Here is a 17,500-nt window from a genome sequence, read left to right on the forward strand (position 1 = left end):
AACAACTTAGCAGAAACACCTTTTAACTTTGAGCATAATATCTAATGGAGATGCTGGGGATTGAACCCAGGACCTCATACATGCGAAGCATGCGCTCTACCACTGAGCTACATCCCCTGCAAAATTGGCAAAAATTGCTTTATTTTCCGTATATAAAGGAAAAAGTGTGAAAAAAGAAGAATGAATGGGGACGTTTCCAAGGGAAAACCTACTATGACTGGCAGAAAGCCAACTTGGGAAGACTGAATGCGTCACTTTAAATAAAAATCCTTGGGAATTTGGACTTTCAAAGTGGGACTTTAACGTATGGAGATCACAAAATGACTCAAAAAGTGACTCTTTGCTCAGACCAGAGCGCTCTAAAGTGAATTTCGTTGCTGGCAGGACTCGAACCTGCGCGGGGAGACCCCAATGGATTTCAAGTCCATCGCCTTAACCTCTCGGCCACAACAACCCAAAATGTTGAAAATAAAATCGACTTTTCGGAAATATCAGATACTGGATAAGTGGCTGATATGTAGACTGCCATGTGAACAATTCTGGAACACACATAATTAGGTAAGGGTGTGGTATTTACTTGGTAAATTATAGTTGGTGCTTTTTTCCCTTGTTGGACGGTACATTTGATGGCTCCTCATATCATGAGATTTCCCAACAACTTAGCAGAAACACCTTTTAACTTTGAGCATAATATCTAATGGAGATGCTGGGGATTGAACCCAGGACCTCATACATGCGAAGCATGCGCTCTACCACTGAGCTACATCCCCTGCAAAATTGGCAAAAATTGCTTTATTTTCCGTATATAAAGGAAAAAGTGTGAAAAAAGAAGAATGAATGTGGACGTTTCCAAGGGAAAACCTACTATGACTGGCAGAAAGCCAACTTGGGAAGACTGAATGCGTCACTTTAAATAAAAATCCTTGGGAATTTGGACTTTCAAAGTGGGACTTTAACGTATGGAGATCACAAAATGACTCAAAAAATGACTCTTTGCTCGGACCAGAGCGCTCTAAAGTGAATTTCGTTGCTGGCAGGACTCGAACCTGCGCGGGGAGACCCCAATGGATTTCAAGTCCATCGCCTTAACCTCTCGGCCACAACAACCCACAATGTTGAAAATAAAATCGACTTTTCGCAAATATCAGATACTGGCTAAGTGGCTGATGTGTAGACTGCCATGTGAACAATTCTGGAACACACATAATTAGGTAAGGGTGTGGTATTTACCTGGTAAATTATAGTTGGTGCTTTTTTTCCCTTGTTGGACAGTACATTTGATGGCTCCTCATATCATGAGATTTCCCAACAACTTAGCAGAAACACCTTTTAAATTTGAGCATAATATCTAATGGAGATGCTGGGGATTGAACCCAGGACCTCATACATGCAAAGCATGCGCTCTACCACTGAGCTACATCCCCTGCAAAATTGGCAAAAATTACTTTGTTTTCCGTATATAAAGGGAAAAGTGTGAGAAAAGAAGAATGAATGGGGACGTTTCCAAGGGAAAACCTACTATGACTGGCAGACAGCCAACTTGGGAAGACTGAATGCGTCACTTTAAATAAAAATCCTTGGGAATTTGGACTTTCAAAGTGGGACTTTAACGTATGGAGATCACAAAATGACTCAAAAAATGACTCTTTGCTCAGACCAGAGCCCTCTAAAGTGAATTTCGTTGCTGGCAGGACTCGAACCTGCGTGGGGAGACCCCAATGGATTTCAAGTCCATCGCCTTAACCTCTCGGCCACAACAACCCACAATGTTGAAAATAAAATCGACTTTTCGCAAATATCAGATACTGGCTAAGTGGCTGATGTGTAGACTGCCATGTGAACAATTCTGGAACACACATAATTAGGTAAGGGTGTGGTATTTACTTGGTAAATTATAGTTGGCGCTTTTTTCCCTTGTTGGACGGTACATTTGATGGCTCCTCATATCATGAGATTTCCCAACAACTTAGCAGAAACACCTTTTAACTTTGAGCATAATATCTAATGGAGATGCTGGGGATTGAACCCAGGACCTCATACATGCGAAGCATGCGCTCTACCACTGAGCTACATCCCCTGCAAAATTGGCAAAAATTGCTTTATTTTCCGTATATAAAGGAAAAAGTGTGAAAAAAGAAGAATGAATGGAGACGTTTCCAAGGGAAAACCTACTATGACTGGCAGAAAGCCAACTTGGGAAGACTGAATGCGTCACTTTAAATAAAAATCCTTGGGAATTTGGACTTTCAAAGTGGGACTTTAACGTATGGAGATCACAAAATGACTCAAAAAATGACTCTTTGCTCGGACCAGAGCGCTCTAAAGTGAATTTCGTTGCTGGCAGGACTCGAACCTGCGCGGGGAGACCCCAATGGATTTCAAGTCCATCGCCTTAACCTCTCGGCCACAACAACCCACAATGTTGAAAATAAAATCGACTTTTCGCAAATATCAGATACTGGCTAAGTGGCTGATGTGTAGACTGCCATGTGAACAATTCTGGAACACACATAATTAGGTAAGGGTGTGGTATTTACCTGGTAAATTATAGTTGGTGCTTTTTTTCCCTTGTTGGACAGTACATTTGATGGCTCCTCATATCATGAGATTTTCCAACAACTTAGCAGAAACACCTTTTAAATTTGAGCATAATATCTAATGGAGATGCTGGGGATTGAACCCAGGACCTCATACATGCAAAGCATGCGCTCTACCACTGAGCTACATCCCCTGCAAAATTGGCAAAAATTACTTTGTTTTCCGTATATAAAGGGAAAAGTGTGAGAAAAGAAGAATGAATGGGGACGTTTCCAAGGGAAAACCTACTATGACTGGCAGACAGCCAACTTGGGAAGACTGAATGCGTCACTTTAAATAAAAATCCTTGGGAATTTGGACTTTCAAAGTGGGACTTTAACGTATGGAGATCACAAAATGACTCAAAAAATGACTCTTTGCTCGGACCAGAGCGCTCTAAAGTGAATTTCGTTGCTGGCAGGACTCGAACCTGCGCGGGGAGACCCCAATGGATTTCAAGTCCATCGCCTTAACCTCTCGGCCACAACAACCCACAATGTTGAAAATAAAATCGACTTTTCGCAAATATCAGATACTGGCTAAGTGGCTGATGTGTAGACTGCCATGTGAACAATTCTGGAACACACATAATTAGGTAAGGGTGTGGTATTTACCTGGTAAATTATAGTTGGTGCTTTTTTTCCCTTGTTGGACAGTACATTTGATGGCTCCTCATATCATGAGATTTCCCAACAACTTAGCAGAAACACCTTTTAAATTTGAGCATAATATCTAATGGAGATGCTGGGGATTGAACCCAGGACCTCATACATGCAAAGCATGCGCTCTACCACTGAGCTACATCCCCTGCAAAATTGGCAAAAATTACTTTGTTTTCCGTATATAAAGGGAAAAGTGTGAGAAAAGAAGAATGAATGGGGACGTTTCCAAGGGAAAACCTACTATGACTGGCAGACAGCCAACTTGGGAAGACTGAATGCGTCACTTTAAATAAAAATCCTTGGGAATTTGGACTTTCAAAGTGGGACTTTAACGTATGGAGATCACAAAATGACTCAAAAAATGACTCTTTGCTCAGACCAGAGCCCTCTAAAGTGAATTTCGTTGCTGGCAGGACTCGAACCTGCGTGGGGAGACCCCAATGGATTTCAAGTCCATCGCCTTAACCTCTCGGCCACAACAACCCACAATGTTGAAAATAAAATCGACTTTTCGCAAATATCAGATACTGGCTAAGTGGCTGATGTGTAGACTGCCATGTGAACAATTCTGGAACACACATAATTAGGTAAGGGTGTGGTATTTACTTGGTAAATTATAGTTGGCGCTTTTTTCCCTTGTTGGACGGTACATTTGATGGCTCCTCATATCATGAGATTTCCCAACAACTTAGCAGAAACACCTTTTAACTTTGAGCATAATATCTAATGGAGATGCTGGGGATTGAACCCAGGACCTCATACATGCGAAGCATGCGCTCTACCACTGAGCTACATCCCCTGCAAAATTGGCAAAAATTGCTTTATTTTCCGTATATAAAGGAAAAAGTGTGAAAAAAGAAGAATGAATGGAGACGTTTCCAAGGGAAAACCTACTATGACTGGCAGAAAGCCAACTTGGGAAGACTGAATGCGTCACTTTAAATAAAAATCCTTGGGAATTTGGACTTTCAAAGTGGGACTTTAACGTATGGAGATCACAAAATGACTCAAAAAATGACTCTTTGCTCGGACCAGAGCGCTCTAAAGTGAATTTCGTTGCTGGCAGGACTCGAACCTGCGCGGGGAGACCCCAATGGATTTCAAGTCCATCGCCTTAACCTCTCGGCCACAACAACCCACAATGTTGAAAATAAAATCGACTTTTCGCAAATATCAGATACTGGCTAAGTGGCTGATGTGTAGACTGCCATGTGAACAATTCTGGAACACACATAATTAGGTAAGGGTGTGGTATTTACTTTGTAAATTATAGTTGGTGCTTTTTTTCCCTTGTTGGACAGTACATTTGATGGCTCCTCATATCATGAGATTTCCCAACAACTTAGCAGAAACACCTTTTAAATTTGAGCATAATATCTAATGGAGATGCTGGGGATTGAACCCAGGACCTCATACATGCAAAGCATGCGCTCTACCACTGAGCTACATCCCCTGCAAAATTGGCAAAAATTACTTTGTTTTCCGTATATAAAGGGAAAAGTGTGAGAAAAGAAGAATGAATGGGGACGTTTCCAAGGGAAAACCTACTATGACTGGCAGACAGCCAACTTGGGAAGACTGAATGCGTCACTTTAAATAAAAATCCTTGGGAATTTGGACTTTCAAAGTGGGACTTTAACGTATGGAGATCACAAAATGACTCAAAAAATGACTCTTTGCTCAGACCAGAGCCCTCTAAAGTGAATTTCGTTGCTGGCAGGACTCGAACCTGCGTGGGGAGACCCCAATGGATTTCAAGTCCATCGCCTTAACCTCTCGGCCACAACAACCCACAATGTTGAAAATAAAATCGACTTTTCGCAAATATCAGATACTGGCTAAGTGGCTGATGTGTAGACTGCCATGTGAACAATTCTGGAACACACATAATTAGGTAAGGGTGTGGTATTTACTTGGTAAATTATAGTTGGTGCTTTTTTTCCCTTGTTGGACGGTACATTTGATGGCTCCTCATATCATGAGATTTCCCAACAACTTAGCAAAAACACCTTTTAAATTTGAGCATAATATCTAATGGAGATGCTGGGGATTGAACCCAGGACCTCATACATGCAAAGCATGCGCTCTACCACTGAGCTACATCCCCTGCAAAATTGGCAAAAATTACTTTGTTTTCGGAATATAAAGGGAAAAGTGTGAGAAAAAAAGAATGAATGGGGACGTTTCCAAGGGAAAACCTACTATGACTGGCAGACAGCCAACTTGGGAAGACTGAATGCGTCACTTTAAATAAAAATCCTTGGGAATTTGGACTTTCAAAGTGGGACTTTAACGTATGGAGATCACAAAATGACTCAAAAAATGACTCTTTGCTCGGACCAGAGCGCTCTAAAGTGAATTTCGTTGCTGGCAGGACTCGAACCTGCGCGGGGAGACCCCAATGGATTTCAAGTCCATCGCCTTAACCTCTCGGCCACAACAACCCACAATGTTGAAAATAAAATCGACTTTTCGCAAATATCAGATACTGGCTAAGTGGCTGATGTGTAGACTGCCATGTGAACAATTCTGGAACACACATAATTAGGTAAGGGTGTGGTATTTACCTGGTAAATTATAGTTGGTGCTTTTTTTCCCTTGTTGGACAGTACATTTGATGGCTCCTCATATCATGAGATTTCCCAACAACTTAGCAGAAACACCTTTTAAATTTGAGCATAATATCTAATGGAGATGCTGGGGATTGAACCCAGGACCTCATACATGCAAAGCATGCGCTCTACCACTGAGCTACATCCCCTGCAAAATTGGCAAAAATTACTTTGTTTTCCGTATATAAAGGGAAAAGTGTGAGAAAAGAAGAATGAATGGGGACGTTTCCAAGGGAAAACCTACTATGACTGGCAGACAGCCAACTTGGGAAGACTGAATGCGTCACTTTAAATAAAAATCCTTGGGAATTTGGACTTTCAAAGTGGGACTTTAACGTATGGAGATCACAAAATGACTCAAAAAATGACTCTTTGCTCAGACCAGAGCCCTCTAAAGTGAATTTCGTTGCTGGCAGGACTCGAACCTGCGTGGGGAGACCCCAATGGATTTCAAGTCCATCGCCTTAACCTCTCGGCCACAACAACCCACAATGTTGAAAATAAAATCGACTTTTCGCAAATATCAGATACTGGCTAAGTGGCTGATGTGTAGACTGCCATGTGAACAATTCTGGAACACACATAATTAGGTAAGGGTGTGGTATTTACTTGGTAAATTATAGTTGGTGCTTTTTTTCCCTTGTTGGACGGTACATTTGATGGCTCCTCATATCATGAGATTTCCCAACAACTTAGCAAAAACACCTTTTAAATTTGAGCATAATATCTAATGGAGATGCTGGGGATTGAACCCAGGACCTCATACATGCAAAGCATGCGCTCTACCACTGAGCTACATCCCCTGCAAAATTGGCAAAAATTACTTTGTTTTCCGTATATAAAGGGAAAAGTGTGAGAAAAAAAGAATGAATGGGGACGTTTCCAAGGGAAAACCTACTATGACTGGCAGACAGCCAACTTGGGAAGACTGAATGCGTCACTTTAAATAAAAATCCTTGGGAATTTGGACTTTCAAAGTGGGACTTTAACGTATGGAGATCACAAAATGACTCAAAAATTAGTCTTTGCTGGGAACGGAGCGCTGTGAGGAGAATTTCGTTGCTGGCAGGACTCGAACCTGCGCGGGGAGACCCCAATGGATTTCGAGTCCATCGCCTTACCCTCTCGGCCACAACAACCCAAAATGTTGAAAATAAAATCGACTTTTCGGAAATATCAGATACTGGATAAGTGGCTGATATGTAGACTGCCATGTGAACAATTCTGGAACACACATAATTAGGTAAGGGTGTGGTATTTACTTGGTAAATTATAGTTGGTGCTTTTTTCCCTTGTTGGACGGTACATTTGATGGCTCCTCATATCATGAGATTTCCCAACAACTTAGCAGAAACACCTTTTAACTTTGAGCATAATATCTAATGGAGATGCTGGGGATTGAACCCAGGACCTCATACATGCGAAGCATGCGCTCTACCACTGAGCTACATCCCCTGCAAAATTGGCAAAAATTGCTTTATTTTCCGTATATAAAGGAAAAAGTGTGAAAAAAGAAGAATGAATGGGGACGTTTCCAAGGGAAAACCTACTATGACTGGCAGAAAGCCAACTTGGGAAGACTGAATGCGTCACTTTAAATAAAAATCCTTGGGAATTTGGACTTTCAAAGTGGGACTTTAACGTATGGAGATCACAAAATGACTCAAAAAGTGACTCTTTTCTCAGACCAGAGCGCTCTAAAGTGAATTTCGTTGCTGGCAGGACTCGAACCTGCGCGGGGAGACCCCAATGGATTTCAAGTCCATCGCCTTAACCTCTCGGCCACAACAACCCAAAATGTTGAAAATAAAATCGACTTTTCGGAAATATCAGATACTGGATAAGTGGCTGATATGTAGACTGCCATGTGAACAATTCTGGAACACACATAATTAGGTAAGGGTGTGGTATTTACTTGGTAAATTATAGTTGGTGCTTTTTTCCCTTGTTGGACGGTACATTTGATGGCTCCTCATATCATGAGATTTCCCAACAACTTAGCAGAAACACCTTTTAACTTTGAGCATAATATCTAATGGAGATGCTGGGGATTGAACCCAGGACCTCATACATGCGAAGCATGCGCTCTACCACTGAGCTACATCCCCTGCAAAATTGGCAAAAATTGCTTTATTTTCCGTATATAAAGGAAAAAGTGTGAAAAAAGAAGAATGAATGGGGACGTTTCCAAGGGAAAACCTACTATGACTGGCAGAAAGCCAACTTGGGAAGACTGAATGCGTCACTTTAAATAAAAATCCTTGGGAATTTGGACTTTCAAAGTGGGACTTTAACGTATGGAGATCACAAAATGACTCAAAAAATGACTCTTTGCTCGGACCAGAGCGCTCTAAAGTGAATTTCGTTGCTGGCAGGACTCGAACCTGCGCGGGGAGACCCCAATGGATTTCAAGTCCATCGCCTTAACCTCTCGGCCACAACAACCCACAATGTTGAAAATAAAATCGACTTTTCGCAAATATCAGATACTGGCTAAGTGGCTGATGTGTAGACTGCCATGTGAACAATTCTGGAACACACATAATTAGGTAAGGGTGTGGTATTTACCTGGTAAATTATAGTTGGTGCTTTTTTTCCCTTGTTGGACAGTACATTTGATGGCTCCTCATATCATGAGATTTCCCAACAACTTAGCAGAAACACCTTTTAAATTTGAGCATAATATCTAATGGAGATGCTGGGGATTGAACCCAGGACCTCATACATGCAAAGCATGCGCTCTACTACTGAGCTACATCCCCTGCAAAATTGGCAAAAATTACTTTGTTTTCCGTATATAAAGGGAAAAGTGTGAGAAAAGAAGAATGAATGGGGACGTTTCCAAGGGAAAACCTACTATGACTGGCAGACAGCCAACTTGGGAAGACTGAATGCGTCACTTTAAATAAAAATCCTTGGGAATTTGGACTTTCAAAGTGGGACTTTAACGTATGGAGATCACAAAATGACTCAAAAAATGACTCTTTGCTCAGACCAGAGCCCTCTAAAGTGAATTTCGTTGCTGGCAGGACTCGAACCTGCGTGGGGAGACCCCAATGGATTTCAAGTCCATCGCCTTAACCTCTCGGCCACAACAACCCACAATGTTGAAAATAAAATCGACTTTTCGCAAATATCAGATACTGGCTAAGTGGCTGATGTGTAGACTGCCATGTGAACAATTCTGGAACACACATAATTAGGTAAGGGTGTGGTATTTACTTGGTAAATTATAGTTGGTGCTTTTTTTCCCTTGTTGGACGGTACATTTGATGGCTCCTCATATCATGAGATTTCCCAACAACTTAGCAAAAACACCTTTTAAATTTGAGCATAATATCTAATGGAGATGCTGGGGATTGAACCCATGACCTCATACATGCAAAGCATGCGCTCTACCACTGAGCTACATCCCCTGCAAAATTGACAAAAATTACTTTGTTTTCCGTATATAAAGGGAAAAGTGTGAGAAAAGAAGAATGAATGGGGACGTTTCCAAGGGAAAACCTACTATGACTGGCAGAAAGCCAACTTGGGAAGACTGAATGCGTCACTTTAAATGAAAATCCTTGGGAATTTGGACTTTCAAAGTGGGACTTTAACGTATGGAGATCACAAAATGACTCTTTGCTCAGACCAGAGCGCTCTAAGGTGATTTTCGTTGCTGGCAGGACTCGAACCTGCGCGGGGAGACCCCAATGGATTTCGAGTCCATCGCCTTAACCTCTCGGCCACAACAACCCACAATGTTGAAAATAAAATCGACTTTTCACAAATATCAGATACTGGCTAAGTGGCTGATATATAGACTGCCATGTGAACAATTCTGGAACACACATAATTAGGTAAGGATGTGGTATTTACTTTGTAAATTATAGTTGGTGCTTTTTTTCCCTTGTTGGACAGTACATTTGATGGCTCCTCATATCAGGAGATTTCCCAACAACTTAGCAGAAACACCTTTTAAATTTGAGCATAATATCTAATGGAGATGCTGGGGATTGAACCCAGGACCTCATACATGCGAAGCATGCGCTCTACCACTGAGCTACATCCCCTGCAAAATTGGCAAAAATTACTTTGTTTTCCGTATATAAAGGAAGAAGTGTGAGAAAAAAAGAATGAATGCCGATGTTTCCAAGCGAAAACCTACTATGACTGGCAGAAAGCCAACTTGGGAAGACTGAATGCGTCACTTTAAATAAAAATCCTTGGGAATTTGGACTTTCAAAGTGGGACTTTAACGTATGGAGATCACAAAATGACTCAAAAAATGACTCTTTGCTCGGACCAGAGCGCTCTAAAGCTATTTTTGTTGCTGGCAGGACTCGAACCTGCGCGGGGAGACCCCCATGGATTTCAAGTCCATCGCCTTAACCTCTCGGCCACAACAACCCACAATGTTGAAAATAAAATCGACTTTTCACAAATATCAGATACTGGCTAAGTGGCTGATATATAGACTGCCATGTGAACAATTCTGGAACACACATAATTAGGTAAGGATGTGGTATTTACTTGGTAAATTATAGTTGGTGCTTTTTTTCCCTTGTTGGACGGTACATTTGATGGCTCCTCATATCATCAGATTTCCCAACAACTTAGCAGAAACACCTTTTAAATTTCAGCATAATATCTAATGGAGATGCTGGGGATTGAACCCAGGACCTCATACATGCAAAGCATAAGCTCTACTACTGAGCTACATCCCCTGCAAAATAGGCAAAAATTGCTTTATTTTCCGTATATAAAGGAAAAAGTGTGAGAAAAGAAGAATGAATGGGGACGTTTCCAAGGGAAAACCTACTATGACTTGCAGAAAGCCAACTTGGGAAGACTGAATGCGTCACTTTAAATAAAAATCCTTGGGAATTTGGACTTTCAAAGTTGGACTTTAACGTATGGAGATCACAAAATGACTCAAAAAATGACTCTTTGCTCGGACCAAAGCGCTCTAAGGTGAATTTCGTTGCTGGCAGGACTCGAACCTGCGCGGGGAGACCCCAATGGATTTCGAGTCCATCGCCTTAACCTCTCGGCCACAACAACCCACAATCTTGAAAATAAAATCGACTTTTCACAAATATCAGATACTGGCTAAGTGGCTGATATATAGACTGCCATGTGAACAATTCTGGAACACACATAATTAGGTAAGGGTGTGGTATTTACTTGGTAAATTATAGTTGGTGCTTTTTTCCCTTGTTGGACGGTACATTTGATGGCTCCTCATATCATGAGATTTCCCAACAACTTAGCAGAAACACCTTTTAACTTTGAGCATAATATCTAATGGAGATGCTGGGGATTGAACCCAGGACCTCATACATGCGAAGCATGCGCTCTACCACTGAGCTACATCCCCTGCAAAATTGGCAAAAATTGCTTTATTTTCCGTATATAAAGGAAAAAGTGTGAAAAAAGAAGAATGAATGGGGACGTTTCCAAGGGAAAACCTACTATGACTGGCAGAAAGCCAACTTGGGAAGACTGAATGCGTCACTTTAAATAAAAATCCTTGGGAATTTGGACTTTCAAAGTGGGACTTTAACGTATGGAGATCACAAAATGACTCAAAAAATGACTCTTTGCTCGGACCAGAGCGCTCTAAAGTGAATTTCGTTGCTGGCAGGACTCGAACCTGCGCGGGGAGACCCCAATGGATTTCAAGTCCATCGCCTTAACCTCTCGGCCACAACAACCCACAATGTTGAAAATAAAATCGACTTTTCGCAAATATCAGATACTGGCTAAGTGGCTGATGTGTAGACTGCCATGTGAACAATTCTGGAACACACATAATTAGGTAAGGGTGTGGTATTTACCTGGTAAATTATAGTTGGTGCTTTTTTTCCCTTGTTGGACAGTACATTTGATGGCTCCTCATATCATGAGATTTCCCAACAACTTAGCAGAAACACCTTTTAAATTTGAGCATAATATCTAATGGAGATGCTGGGGATTGAACCCAGGACCTCATACATGCAAAGCATGCGCTCTACTACTGAGCTACATCCCCTGCAAAATTGGCAAAAATTACTTTGTTTTCCGTATATAAAGGGAAAAGTGTGAGAAAAGAAGAATGAATGGGGACGTTTCCAAGGGAAAACCTACTATGACTGGCAGACAGCCAACTTGGGAAGACTGAATGCGTCACTTTAAATAAAAATCCTTGGGAATTTGGACTTTCAAAGTGGGACTTTAACGTATGGAGATCACAAAATGACTCAAAAAATGACTCTTTGCTCAGACCAGAGCCCTCTAAAGTGAATTTCGTTGCTGGCAGGACTCGAACCTGCGTGGGGAGACCCCAATGGATTTCAAGTCCATCGCCTTAACCTCTCGGCCACAACAACCCACAATGTTGAAAATAAAATCGACTTTTCGCAAATATCAGATACTGGCTAAGTGGCTGATGTGTAGACTGCCATGTGAACAATTCTGGAACACACATAATTAGGTAAGGGTGTGGTATTTACTTGGTAAATTATAGTTGGTGCTTTTTTTCCCTTGTTGGACGGTACATTTGATGGCTCCTCATATCATGAGATTTCCCAACAACTTAGCAAAAACACCTTTTAAATTTGAGCATAATATCTAATGGAGATGCTGGGGATTGAACCCATGACCTCATACATGCAAAGCATGCGCTCTACCACTGAGCTACATCCCCTGCAAAATTGACAAAAATTACTTTGTTTTCCGTATATAAAGGGAAAAGTGTGAGAAAAGAAGAATGAATGGGGACGTTTCCAAGGGAAAACCTACTATGACTGGCAGAAAGCCAACTTGGGAAGACTGAATGCGTCACTTTAAATGAAAATCCTTGGGAATTTGGACTTTCAAAGTGGGACTTTAACGTATGGAGATCACAAAATGACTCTTTGCTCAGACCAGAGCGCTCTAAGGTGATTTTCGTTGCTGGCAGGACTCGAACCTGCGCGGGGAGACCCCAATGGATTTCGAGTCCATCGCCTTAACCTCTCGGCCACAACAACCCACAATGTTGAAAATAAAATCGACTTTTCACAAATATCAGATACTGGCTAAGTGGCTGATATATAGACTGCCATGTGAACAATTCTGGAACACACATAATTAGGTAAGGATGTGGTATTTACTTTGTAAATTATAGTTGGTGCTTTTTTTCCCTTGTTGGACAGTACATTTGATGGCTCCTCATATCAGGAGATTTCCCAACAACTTAGCAGAAACACCTTTTAAATTTGAGCATAATATCTAATGGAGATGCTGGGGATTGAACCCAGGACCTCATACATGCGAAGCATGCGCTCTACCACTGAGCTACATCCCCTGCAAAATTGGCAAAAATTACTTTGTTTTCCGTATATAAAGGAAGAAGTGTGAGAAAAAAAGAATGAATGCCGATGTTTCCAAGCGAAAACCTACTATGACTGGCAGAAAGCCAACTTGGGAAGACTGAATGCGTCACTTTAAATAAAAATCCTTGGGAATTTGGACTTTCAAAGTGGGACTTTAACGTATGGAGATCACAAAATGACTCAAAAAATGACTCTTTGCTCGGACCAGAGCGCTCTAAAGCTATTTTTGTTGCTGGCAGGACTCGAACCTGCGCGGGGAGACCCCCATGGATTTCAAGTCCATCGCCTTAACCTCTCGGCCACAACAACCCACAATGTTGAAAATAAAATCGACTTTTCACAAATATCAGATACTGGCTAAGTGGCTGATATATAGACTGCCATGTGAACAATTCTGGAACACACATAATTAGGTAAGGATGTGGTATTTACTTGGTAAATTATAGTTGGTGCTTTTTTTCCCTTGTTGGACGGTACATTTGATGGCTCCTCATATCATCAGATTTCCCAACAACTTAGCAGAAACACCTTTTAAATTTCAGCATAATATCTAATGGAGATGCTGGGGATTGAACCCAGGACCTCATACATGCAAAGCATAAGCTCTACTACTGAGCTACATCCCCTGCAAAATAGGCAAAAATTGCTTTATTTTCCGTATATAAAGGAAAAAGTGTGAGAAAAGAAGAATGAATGGGGACGTTTCCAAGGGAAAACCTACTATGACTTGCAGAAAGCCAACTTGGGAAGACTGAATGCGTCACTTTAAATAAAAATCCTTGGGAATTTGGACTTTCAAAGTTGGACTTTAACGTATGGAGATCACAAAATGACTCAAAAAATGACTCTTTGCTCGGACCAAAGCGCTCTAAGGTGAATTTCGTTGCTGGCAGGACTCGAACCTGCGCGGGGAGACCCCAATGGATTTCGAGTCCATCGCCTTAACCTCTCGGCCACAACAACCCACAATCTTGAAAATAAAATCGACTTTTCACAAATATCAGATACTGGCTAAGTGGCTGATATATAGACTGCCATGTGAACAATTCTGGAACACACATAATTAGGTAAGGATGTGGTATTTACTTGGTAAATTATAGTTGGTGCTTTTTTTCCCTTGTTGGACGGTACATTTGATGGCTCCTCATATCATCAGATTTCCCAACAACTTAGCAGAAACACCTTTTAAATTTCAGCATAATATCTAATGGAGATGCCGGGGATTGAACCCAGAACCTCATACATGCGAAGCATGCGCTCTACCACTGAGCTACATCCCCTGCAAAATTGGCAAAAATTGCTTTATTTTCCGTATATAAAAGAAAAAGTGTGAGAAAAGAAGAATGAATGGGGACGTTTCCAAGGGAAAACCTACTATGACTGGCAGAAAGCCAACTTGGGAAGACTGAATGCGTCACTTTAAATAAAAATCCTTGGGAATTTGGACTTTCAAAGTGGGACTTTAACGTATGGAGATCACAAAATGACTCAAAAAATGACTCTTTGCTCGGACCAGAGCGCTCTAAAGCTATTTTTGTTGCTGGCAGGACTCGAACCTGCGCGGGGAGACCCCAATGGATTTCGAGTCCATCGCCTTAACCTCTCGGCCACAACAACCCACAATGTTGAAAATAAAAACGACTTTTCACGAATATCAGATACTGGCTGAGTGGCTGATATATAGACTGCCATGTGAACAATTCTGGAACACACATAATTAGGTAAGGGTGTGGTATTTACCTGGTAAATTATAGTTGGTGCTTTTTTTCCCTTGTTGGACAGTACATTTGATGGCTCCTCATATCAGGAGATTTCCCAACAACTTAGCAGAAACACCTTTTAAATTTCAGCATAATATCTAATGGAGATGCTGGGGATTGAACCCAGGACCTCATACATGCAAAGCATAAGCTCTACTACTGAGCTACATCCCCTGCAAAATAGGCAAAAATTACTTTATTTTCCGTATATAAAGGAAAAAGTGTGCGAAAAGAAGAATGAATGGGGACGTTTCCAAGGGAAAACCTACTATGACTGGCAGAAAGCCAACTTGGGAAGACTGAATGCGTCACTTTAAATAAAAATCCTTGGGAATTTGGACTTTCAAAGTGGGACTTTAACGTGTGGAGATCAAAAAATGACTCAAAAATTACTCTTTGCTCGGAACGGAGCGCTCTAAGGTGATTTTCGTTGCTGGCAGGACTCGAACCTGCGCGGGGAGACCCCAATGGATTTCGAGTCCATCGCCTTAACCTCTCGGCCACAACAACCCACAATGTTGAAAATAAAATCGACTTTTCACAAATATCAGATACTGGCTAAGTGGCTGATATATAGACTGCCATGTGAACAATTCTGGAACACACATAATTAGGTAAGGATGTGGTATTTACTTGGTAAATTATGGTTGGTGCTTTTTTTCCCTTGTTGGACGGTACATTTGATGGCTCCTCATATCATCAGATTTCCCAACAACTTAGCAGAAACACCTTTTAAATTTCAGCATAATATCTAATGGAGATGCCGGGGATTGAACCCAGGACCTCATACATGCGCTCTACCACTGAGCTACATCCCCTGCAAAATTGGCAAAAATTGCTTTATTTTCCGTATATAAAGGAAAAAGTGTGAGAAAAGAAGAATGAATGGGGACGTTTCCAAGGGAAAACCTACTATGACTGGCAGAAAGCCAACTTGGGAAGACTGAATGCATCACTTTAAATAAAAATCCAAGGGAATTTGGACTTTCAAAGTTGGACTTTAACGTATGGAGATCAAAAAATGACTCAAAAAATGACTCTTTGCTTGGACCAGAGCGCTCTAAAGCTATTTTCGTTGCTGGCAGGACTCGAACCTGCGCGGGGAGACCCCAATGGATTTCAAGTCCATCGCCTTAACCTCTCGGCCACAACAACCCACAATGTTGAAAATAAAATCGACTTTTCGCAAATATCAGATACTGGCTAAGTGGCTTATGTGTAGACTGCCATGTGAACAATTCTGGAACACACATAATTAGGTAAGGGTGTGGTATTTACTTGGTAAATTATAGTTGGTGCTTTTTTTCCCTTGTTGGACGGTACATTTGATGGCTCCTCATATCATGAGATTTCCCAACAACTTAGCAGAAACACCTTTTAACTTTGAGCATAATATCTAATGGAGATGCTGGGGATTGAACCCAGGACCTCATACATGCAAAGCATGCGCTCTACCACTGAGCTACATCCCCTGCAAAATTGCCAAAAATTACTTTGTTTTCCGTATATAAAGGAAAAAGTGTGAAAAAAAAAAGAATGAATGGGGACGTTTCCAAGCGAAAACCTACTATGACTGGCAGAAAGCCAACTTGGGAAGACTGAATGCGTCACTTTAAATAAAAATCCTTGGGAATTTGGACTTTCAAAGTGGGACTTTAACGTGTGGAGATCAAAAAATTACTCAAAAATTACTCTTTGCTCGGAACGGAGCGCTCTAAGGTGATTTTCGTTGCTGGCAGGACTCGAACCTGCGCGGGGAGACCCCAATGGATTTCGAGTCCATCGCCTTAACCTCTCGGCCACAACAACCCACAATGTTGAAAATAAAATCGACTTTTCACAAATATCAGATACTGGCTAAGTGGCTGATATATAGACTGCCATGTGAACAATTCTGGAACACACATAATTAGGTAAGGATGTGGTATTTACTTTGTAAATTATAGTTGGTGCTTTTTTTCCCTTGTTGGACAGTACATTTGATGGCTCCTCATATCAGGAGATTTCCCAACAACTTAGCAGAAACACCTTTTAAATTTGAGCATAATATCTAATGGAGATGCTGGGGATTGAACCCAGGACCTCATACATGCGAAGCATGCGCTCTACCACTGAGCTACATCCCCTGCAAAATTGGCAAAAATTACTTTGTTTTCCGTATATAAAGGAAGAAGTGTGAGAAAAAAAGAATGAATGCCGATGTTTCCAAGCGAAAACCTACTATGACTGGCAGAAAGCCAACTTGGGAAGACTGAATGCGTCACTTTAAATAAAAATCCTTGGGAATTTGGACTTTCAAAGTGGGACTTTAACGTATGGAGATCACAAAATGACTCAAAAAATGACTCTTTGCTCGGACCAGAGCGCTCTAAAGCTATTTTTGTTGCTGGCAGGACTCGAACCTGCGCGGGGAGACCCCCATGGATTTCAAGTCCATCGCCTTAACCTCTCGGCCACAACAACCCACAATGTTGAAAATAAAATCGACTTTTCACAAATATCAGATACTGGCTAAGTGGCTGATATATAGACTGCCATGTGAACAA

General features: G+C 41.3%; 53 non-coding genes across 53 annotated transcripts; all 53 read right to left on the bottom strand.

The window, feature by feature from the left end:
- Positions 1-45: 45 nt before the first annotated feature.
- On the bottom strand, positions 46-117 carry trnaa-cgc (transfer RNA alanine (anticodon CGC)). Its single transcript has one exon. It is a non-coding gene; the product is annotated as a tRNA-Ala (tRNA).
- Positions 118-372: 255 nt separating this feature from the next.
- Positions 373-454, bottom strand: trnas-uga (transfer RNA serine (anticodon UGA)). The gene has a single exon. It is a non-coding gene; the product is annotated as a tRNA-Ser (tRNA).
- A 244-nt stretch (positions 455-698) lies between these two features.
- Positions 699-770, bottom strand: trnaa-cgc (transfer RNA alanine (anticodon CGC)). The gene has a single exon. It is a non-coding gene; the product is annotated as a tRNA-Ala (tRNA).
- A 255-nt stretch (positions 771-1,025) lies between these two features.
- Positions 1,026-1,107, bottom strand: trnas-uga (transfer RNA serine (anticodon UGA)). Its single transcript has one exon. It is a non-coding gene; the product is annotated as a tRNA-Ser (tRNA).
- Positions 1,108-1,352: 245 nt separating this feature from the next.
- Positions 1,353-1,424, bottom strand: trnaa-ugc (transfer RNA alanine (anticodon UGC)). Its single transcript has one exon. It is a non-coding gene; the product is annotated as a tRNA-Ala (tRNA).
- A 255-nt stretch (positions 1,425-1,679) lies between these two features.
- trnas-uga (transfer RNA serine (anticodon UGA)) lies at positions 1,680-1,761 on the bottom strand. The gene has a single exon. It is a non-coding gene; the product is annotated as a tRNA-Ser (tRNA).
- A 244-nt stretch (positions 1,762-2,005) lies between these two features.
- On the bottom strand, positions 2,006-2,077 carry trnaa-cgc (transfer RNA alanine (anticodon CGC)). The gene has a single exon. It is a non-coding gene; the product is annotated as a tRNA-Ala (tRNA).
- Positions 2,078-2,332: 255 nt separating this feature from the next.
- trnas-uga (transfer RNA serine (anticodon UGA)) lies at positions 2,333-2,414 on the bottom strand. The gene has a single exon. It is a non-coding gene; the product is annotated as a tRNA-Ser (tRNA).
- A 245-nt stretch (positions 2,415-2,659) lies between these two features.
- Positions 2,660-2,731, bottom strand: trnaa-ugc (transfer RNA alanine (anticodon UGC)). The gene has a single exon. It is a non-coding gene; the product is annotated as a tRNA-Ala (tRNA).
- Positions 2,732-2,986: 255 nt separating this feature from the next.
- On the bottom strand, positions 2,987-3,068 carry trnas-uga (transfer RNA serine (anticodon UGA)). Its single transcript has one exon. It is a non-coding gene; the product is annotated as a tRNA-Ser (tRNA).
- A 245-nt stretch (positions 3,069-3,313) lies between these two features.
- On the bottom strand, positions 3,314-3,385 carry trnaa-ugc (transfer RNA alanine (anticodon UGC)). Its single transcript has one exon. It is a non-coding gene; the product is annotated as a tRNA-Ala (tRNA).
- A 255-nt stretch (positions 3,386-3,640) lies between these two features.
- On the bottom strand, positions 3,641-3,722 carry trnas-uga (transfer RNA serine (anticodon UGA)). Its single transcript has one exon. It is a non-coding gene; the product is annotated as a tRNA-Ser (tRNA).
- A 244-nt stretch (positions 3,723-3,966) lies between these two features.
- Positions 3,967-4,038, bottom strand: trnaa-cgc (transfer RNA alanine (anticodon CGC)). Its single transcript has one exon. It is a non-coding gene; the product is annotated as a tRNA-Ala (tRNA).
- Positions 4,039-4,293: 255 nt separating this feature from the next.
- Positions 4,294-4,375, bottom strand: trnas-uga (transfer RNA serine (anticodon UGA)). The gene has a single exon. It is a non-coding gene; the product is annotated as a tRNA-Ser (tRNA).
- Positions 4,376-4,620: 245 nt separating this feature from the next.
- Positions 4,621-4,692, bottom strand: trnaa-ugc (transfer RNA alanine (anticodon UGC)). The gene has a single exon. It is a non-coding gene; the product is annotated as a tRNA-Ala (tRNA).
- Positions 4,693-4,947: 255 nt separating this feature from the next.
- Positions 4,948-5,029, bottom strand: trnas-uga (transfer RNA serine (anticodon UGA)). Its single transcript has one exon. It is a non-coding gene; the product is annotated as a tRNA-Ser (tRNA).
- Positions 5,030-5,274: 245 nt separating this feature from the next.
- On the bottom strand, positions 5,275-5,346 carry trnaa-ugc (transfer RNA alanine (anticodon UGC)). Its single transcript has one exon. It is a non-coding gene; the product is annotated as a tRNA-Ala (tRNA).
- Positions 5,347-5,601: 255 nt separating this feature from the next.
- Positions 5,602-5,683, bottom strand: trnas-uga (transfer RNA serine (anticodon UGA)). The gene has a single exon. It is a non-coding gene; the product is annotated as a tRNA-Ser (tRNA).
- A 245-nt stretch (positions 5,684-5,928) lies between these two features.
- Positions 5,929-6,000, bottom strand: trnaa-ugc (transfer RNA alanine (anticodon UGC)). The gene has a single exon. It is a non-coding gene; the product is annotated as a tRNA-Ala (tRNA).
- A 255-nt stretch (positions 6,001-6,255) lies between these two features.
- Positions 6,256-6,337, bottom strand: trnas-uga (transfer RNA serine (anticodon UGA)). The gene has a single exon. It is a non-coding gene; the product is annotated as a tRNA-Ser (tRNA).
- A 245-nt stretch (positions 6,338-6,582) lies between these two features.
- Positions 6,583-6,654, bottom strand: trnaa-ugc (transfer RNA alanine (anticodon UGC)). The gene has a single exon. It is a non-coding gene; the product is annotated as a tRNA-Ala (tRNA).
- Positions 6,655-6,908: 254 nt separating this feature from the next.
- trnas-cga (transfer RNA serine (anticodon CGA)) lies at positions 6,909-6,990 on the bottom strand. Its single transcript has one exon. It is a non-coding gene; the product is annotated as a tRNA-Ser (tRNA).
- Positions 6,991-7,234: 244 nt separating this feature from the next.
- trnaa-cgc (transfer RNA alanine (anticodon CGC)) lies at positions 7,235-7,306 on the bottom strand. The gene has a single exon. It is a non-coding gene; the product is annotated as a tRNA-Ala (tRNA).
- A 255-nt stretch (positions 7,307-7,561) lies between these two features.
- On the bottom strand, positions 7,562-7,643 carry trnas-uga (transfer RNA serine (anticodon UGA)). Its single transcript has one exon. It is a non-coding gene; the product is annotated as a tRNA-Ser (tRNA).
- A 244-nt stretch (positions 7,644-7,887) lies between these two features.
- trnaa-cgc (transfer RNA alanine (anticodon CGC)) lies at positions 7,888-7,959 on the bottom strand. The gene has a single exon. It is a non-coding gene; the product is annotated as a tRNA-Ala (tRNA).
- A 255-nt stretch (positions 7,960-8,214) lies between these two features.
- On the bottom strand, positions 8,215-8,296 carry trnas-uga (transfer RNA serine (anticodon UGA)). Its single transcript has one exon. It is a non-coding gene; the product is annotated as a tRNA-Ser (tRNA).
- Positions 8,297-8,541: 245 nt separating this feature from the next.
- On the bottom strand, positions 8,542-8,613 carry trnaa-ugc (transfer RNA alanine (anticodon UGC)). Its single transcript has one exon. It is a non-coding gene; the product is annotated as a tRNA-Ala (tRNA).
- Positions 8,614-8,868: 255 nt separating this feature from the next.
- Positions 8,869-8,950, bottom strand: trnas-uga (transfer RNA serine (anticodon UGA)). The gene has a single exon. It is a non-coding gene; the product is annotated as a tRNA-Ser (tRNA).
- A 245-nt stretch (positions 8,951-9,195) lies between these two features.
- On the bottom strand, positions 9,196-9,267 carry trnaa-ugc (transfer RNA alanine (anticodon UGC)). Its single transcript has one exon. It is a non-coding gene; the product is annotated as a tRNA-Ala (tRNA).
- Positions 9,268-9,510: 243 nt separating this feature from the next.
- trnas-cga (transfer RNA serine (anticodon CGA)) lies at positions 9,511-9,592 on the bottom strand. The gene has a single exon. It is a non-coding gene; the product is annotated as a tRNA-Ser (tRNA).
- A 245-nt stretch (positions 9,593-9,837) lies between these two features.
- trnaa-cgc (transfer RNA alanine (anticodon CGC)) lies at positions 9,838-9,909 on the bottom strand. The gene has a single exon. It is a non-coding gene; the product is annotated as a tRNA-Ala (tRNA).
- A 255-nt stretch (positions 9,910-10,164) lies between these two features.
- On the bottom strand, positions 10,165-10,246 carry trnas-uga (transfer RNA serine (anticodon UGA)). Its single transcript has one exon. It is a non-coding gene; the product is annotated as a tRNA-Ser (tRNA).
- A 245-nt stretch (positions 10,247-10,491) lies between these two features.
- On the bottom strand, positions 10,492-10,563 carry trnaa-ugc (transfer RNA alanine (anticodon UGC)). Its single transcript has one exon. It is a non-coding gene; the product is annotated as a tRNA-Ala (tRNA).
- A 255-nt stretch (positions 10,564-10,818) lies between these two features.
- On the bottom strand, positions 10,819-10,900 carry trnas-cga (transfer RNA serine (anticodon CGA)). Its single transcript has one exon. It is a non-coding gene; the product is annotated as a tRNA-Ser (tRNA).
- Positions 10,901-11,144: 244 nt separating this feature from the next.
- Positions 11,145-11,216, bottom strand: trnaa-cgc (transfer RNA alanine (anticodon CGC)). Its single transcript has one exon. It is a non-coding gene; the product is annotated as a tRNA-Ala (tRNA).
- Positions 11,217-11,471: 255 nt separating this feature from the next.
- trnas-uga (transfer RNA serine (anticodon UGA)) lies at positions 11,472-11,553 on the bottom strand. The gene has a single exon. It is a non-coding gene; the product is annotated as a tRNA-Ser (tRNA).
- Positions 11,554-11,798: 245 nt separating this feature from the next.
- On the bottom strand, positions 11,799-11,870 carry trnaa-ugc (transfer RNA alanine (anticodon UGC)). Its single transcript has one exon. It is a non-coding gene; the product is annotated as a tRNA-Ala (tRNA).
- A 255-nt stretch (positions 11,871-12,125) lies between these two features.
- On the bottom strand, positions 12,126-12,207 carry trnas-uga (transfer RNA serine (anticodon UGA)). Its single transcript has one exon. It is a non-coding gene; the product is annotated as a tRNA-Ser (tRNA).
- Positions 12,208-12,452: 245 nt separating this feature from the next.
- On the bottom strand, positions 12,453-12,524 carry trnaa-ugc (transfer RNA alanine (anticodon UGC)). The gene has a single exon. It is a non-coding gene; the product is annotated as a tRNA-Ala (tRNA).
- A 243-nt stretch (positions 12,525-12,767) lies between these two features.
- On the bottom strand, positions 12,768-12,849 carry trnas-cga (transfer RNA serine (anticodon CGA)). Its single transcript has one exon. It is a non-coding gene; the product is annotated as a tRNA-Ser (tRNA).
- A 245-nt stretch (positions 12,850-13,094) lies between these two features.
- trnaa-cgc (transfer RNA alanine (anticodon CGC)) lies at positions 13,095-13,166 on the bottom strand. Its single transcript has one exon. It is a non-coding gene; the product is annotated as a tRNA-Ala (tRNA).
- Positions 13,167-13,421: 255 nt separating this feature from the next.
- On the bottom strand, positions 13,422-13,503 carry trnas-uga (transfer RNA serine (anticodon UGA)). Its single transcript has one exon. It is a non-coding gene; the product is annotated as a tRNA-Ser (tRNA).
- Positions 13,504-13,748: 245 nt separating this feature from the next.
- On the bottom strand, positions 13,749-13,820 carry trnaa-ugc (transfer RNA alanine (anticodon UGC)). The gene has a single exon. It is a non-coding gene; the product is annotated as a tRNA-Ala (tRNA).
- Positions 13,821-14,075: 255 nt separating this feature from the next.
- Positions 14,076-14,157, bottom strand: trnas-cga (transfer RNA serine (anticodon CGA)). Its single transcript has one exon. It is a non-coding gene; the product is annotated as a tRNA-Ser (tRNA).
- Positions 14,158-14,402: 245 nt separating this feature from the next.
- Positions 14,403-14,474, bottom strand: trnaa-cgc (transfer RNA alanine (anticodon CGC)). Its single transcript has one exon. It is a non-coding gene; the product is annotated as a tRNA-Ala (tRNA).
- Positions 14,475-14,729: 255 nt separating this feature from the next.
- On the bottom strand, positions 14,730-14,811 carry trnas-cga (transfer RNA serine (anticodon CGA)). The gene has a single exon. It is a non-coding gene; the product is annotated as a tRNA-Ser (tRNA).
- Positions 14,812-15,056: 245 nt separating this feature from the next.
- On the bottom strand, positions 15,057-15,128 carry trnaa-ugc (transfer RNA alanine (anticodon UGC)). The gene has a single exon. It is a non-coding gene; the product is annotated as a tRNA-Ala (tRNA).
- Positions 15,129-15,382: 254 nt separating this feature from the next.
- Positions 15,383-15,464, bottom strand: trnas-cga (transfer RNA serine (anticodon CGA)). Its single transcript has one exon. It is a non-coding gene; the product is annotated as a tRNA-Ser (tRNA).
- Positions 15,465-16,027: 563 nt separating this feature from the next.
- trnas-uga (transfer RNA serine (anticodon UGA)) lies at positions 16,028-16,109 on the bottom strand. Its single transcript has one exon. It is a non-coding gene; the product is annotated as a tRNA-Ser (tRNA).
- Positions 16,110-16,354: 245 nt separating this feature from the next.
- trnaa-ugc (transfer RNA alanine (anticodon UGC)) lies at positions 16,355-16,426 on the bottom strand. The gene has a single exon. It is a non-coding gene; the product is annotated as a tRNA-Ala (tRNA).
- A 255-nt stretch (positions 16,427-16,681) lies between these two features.
- trnas-cga (transfer RNA serine (anticodon CGA)) lies at positions 16,682-16,763 on the bottom strand. The gene has a single exon. It is a non-coding gene; the product is annotated as a tRNA-Ser (tRNA).
- A 245-nt stretch (positions 16,764-17,008) lies between these two features.
- On the bottom strand, positions 17,009-17,080 carry trnaa-cgc (transfer RNA alanine (anticodon CGC)). Its single transcript has one exon. It is a non-coding gene; the product is annotated as a tRNA-Ala (tRNA).
- A 255-nt stretch (positions 17,081-17,335) lies between these two features.
- trnas-uga (transfer RNA serine (anticodon UGA)) lies at positions 17,336-17,417 on the bottom strand. The gene has a single exon. It is a non-coding gene; the product is annotated as a tRNA-Ser (tRNA).
- Positions 17,418-17,500: the final 83 nt, after the last annotated feature.

The sequence above is a fragment of the Gasterosteus aculeatus genome, chromosome 5, assembly GCF_964276395.1.
Source record: "Gasterosteus aculeatus chromosome 5, fGasAcu3.hap1.1, whole genome shotgun sequence".
Classification (NCBI taxonomy): domain Eukaryota; kingdom Metazoa; phylum Chordata; class Actinopteri; order Perciformes; family Gasterosteidae; genus Gasterosteus; species Gasterosteus aculeatus.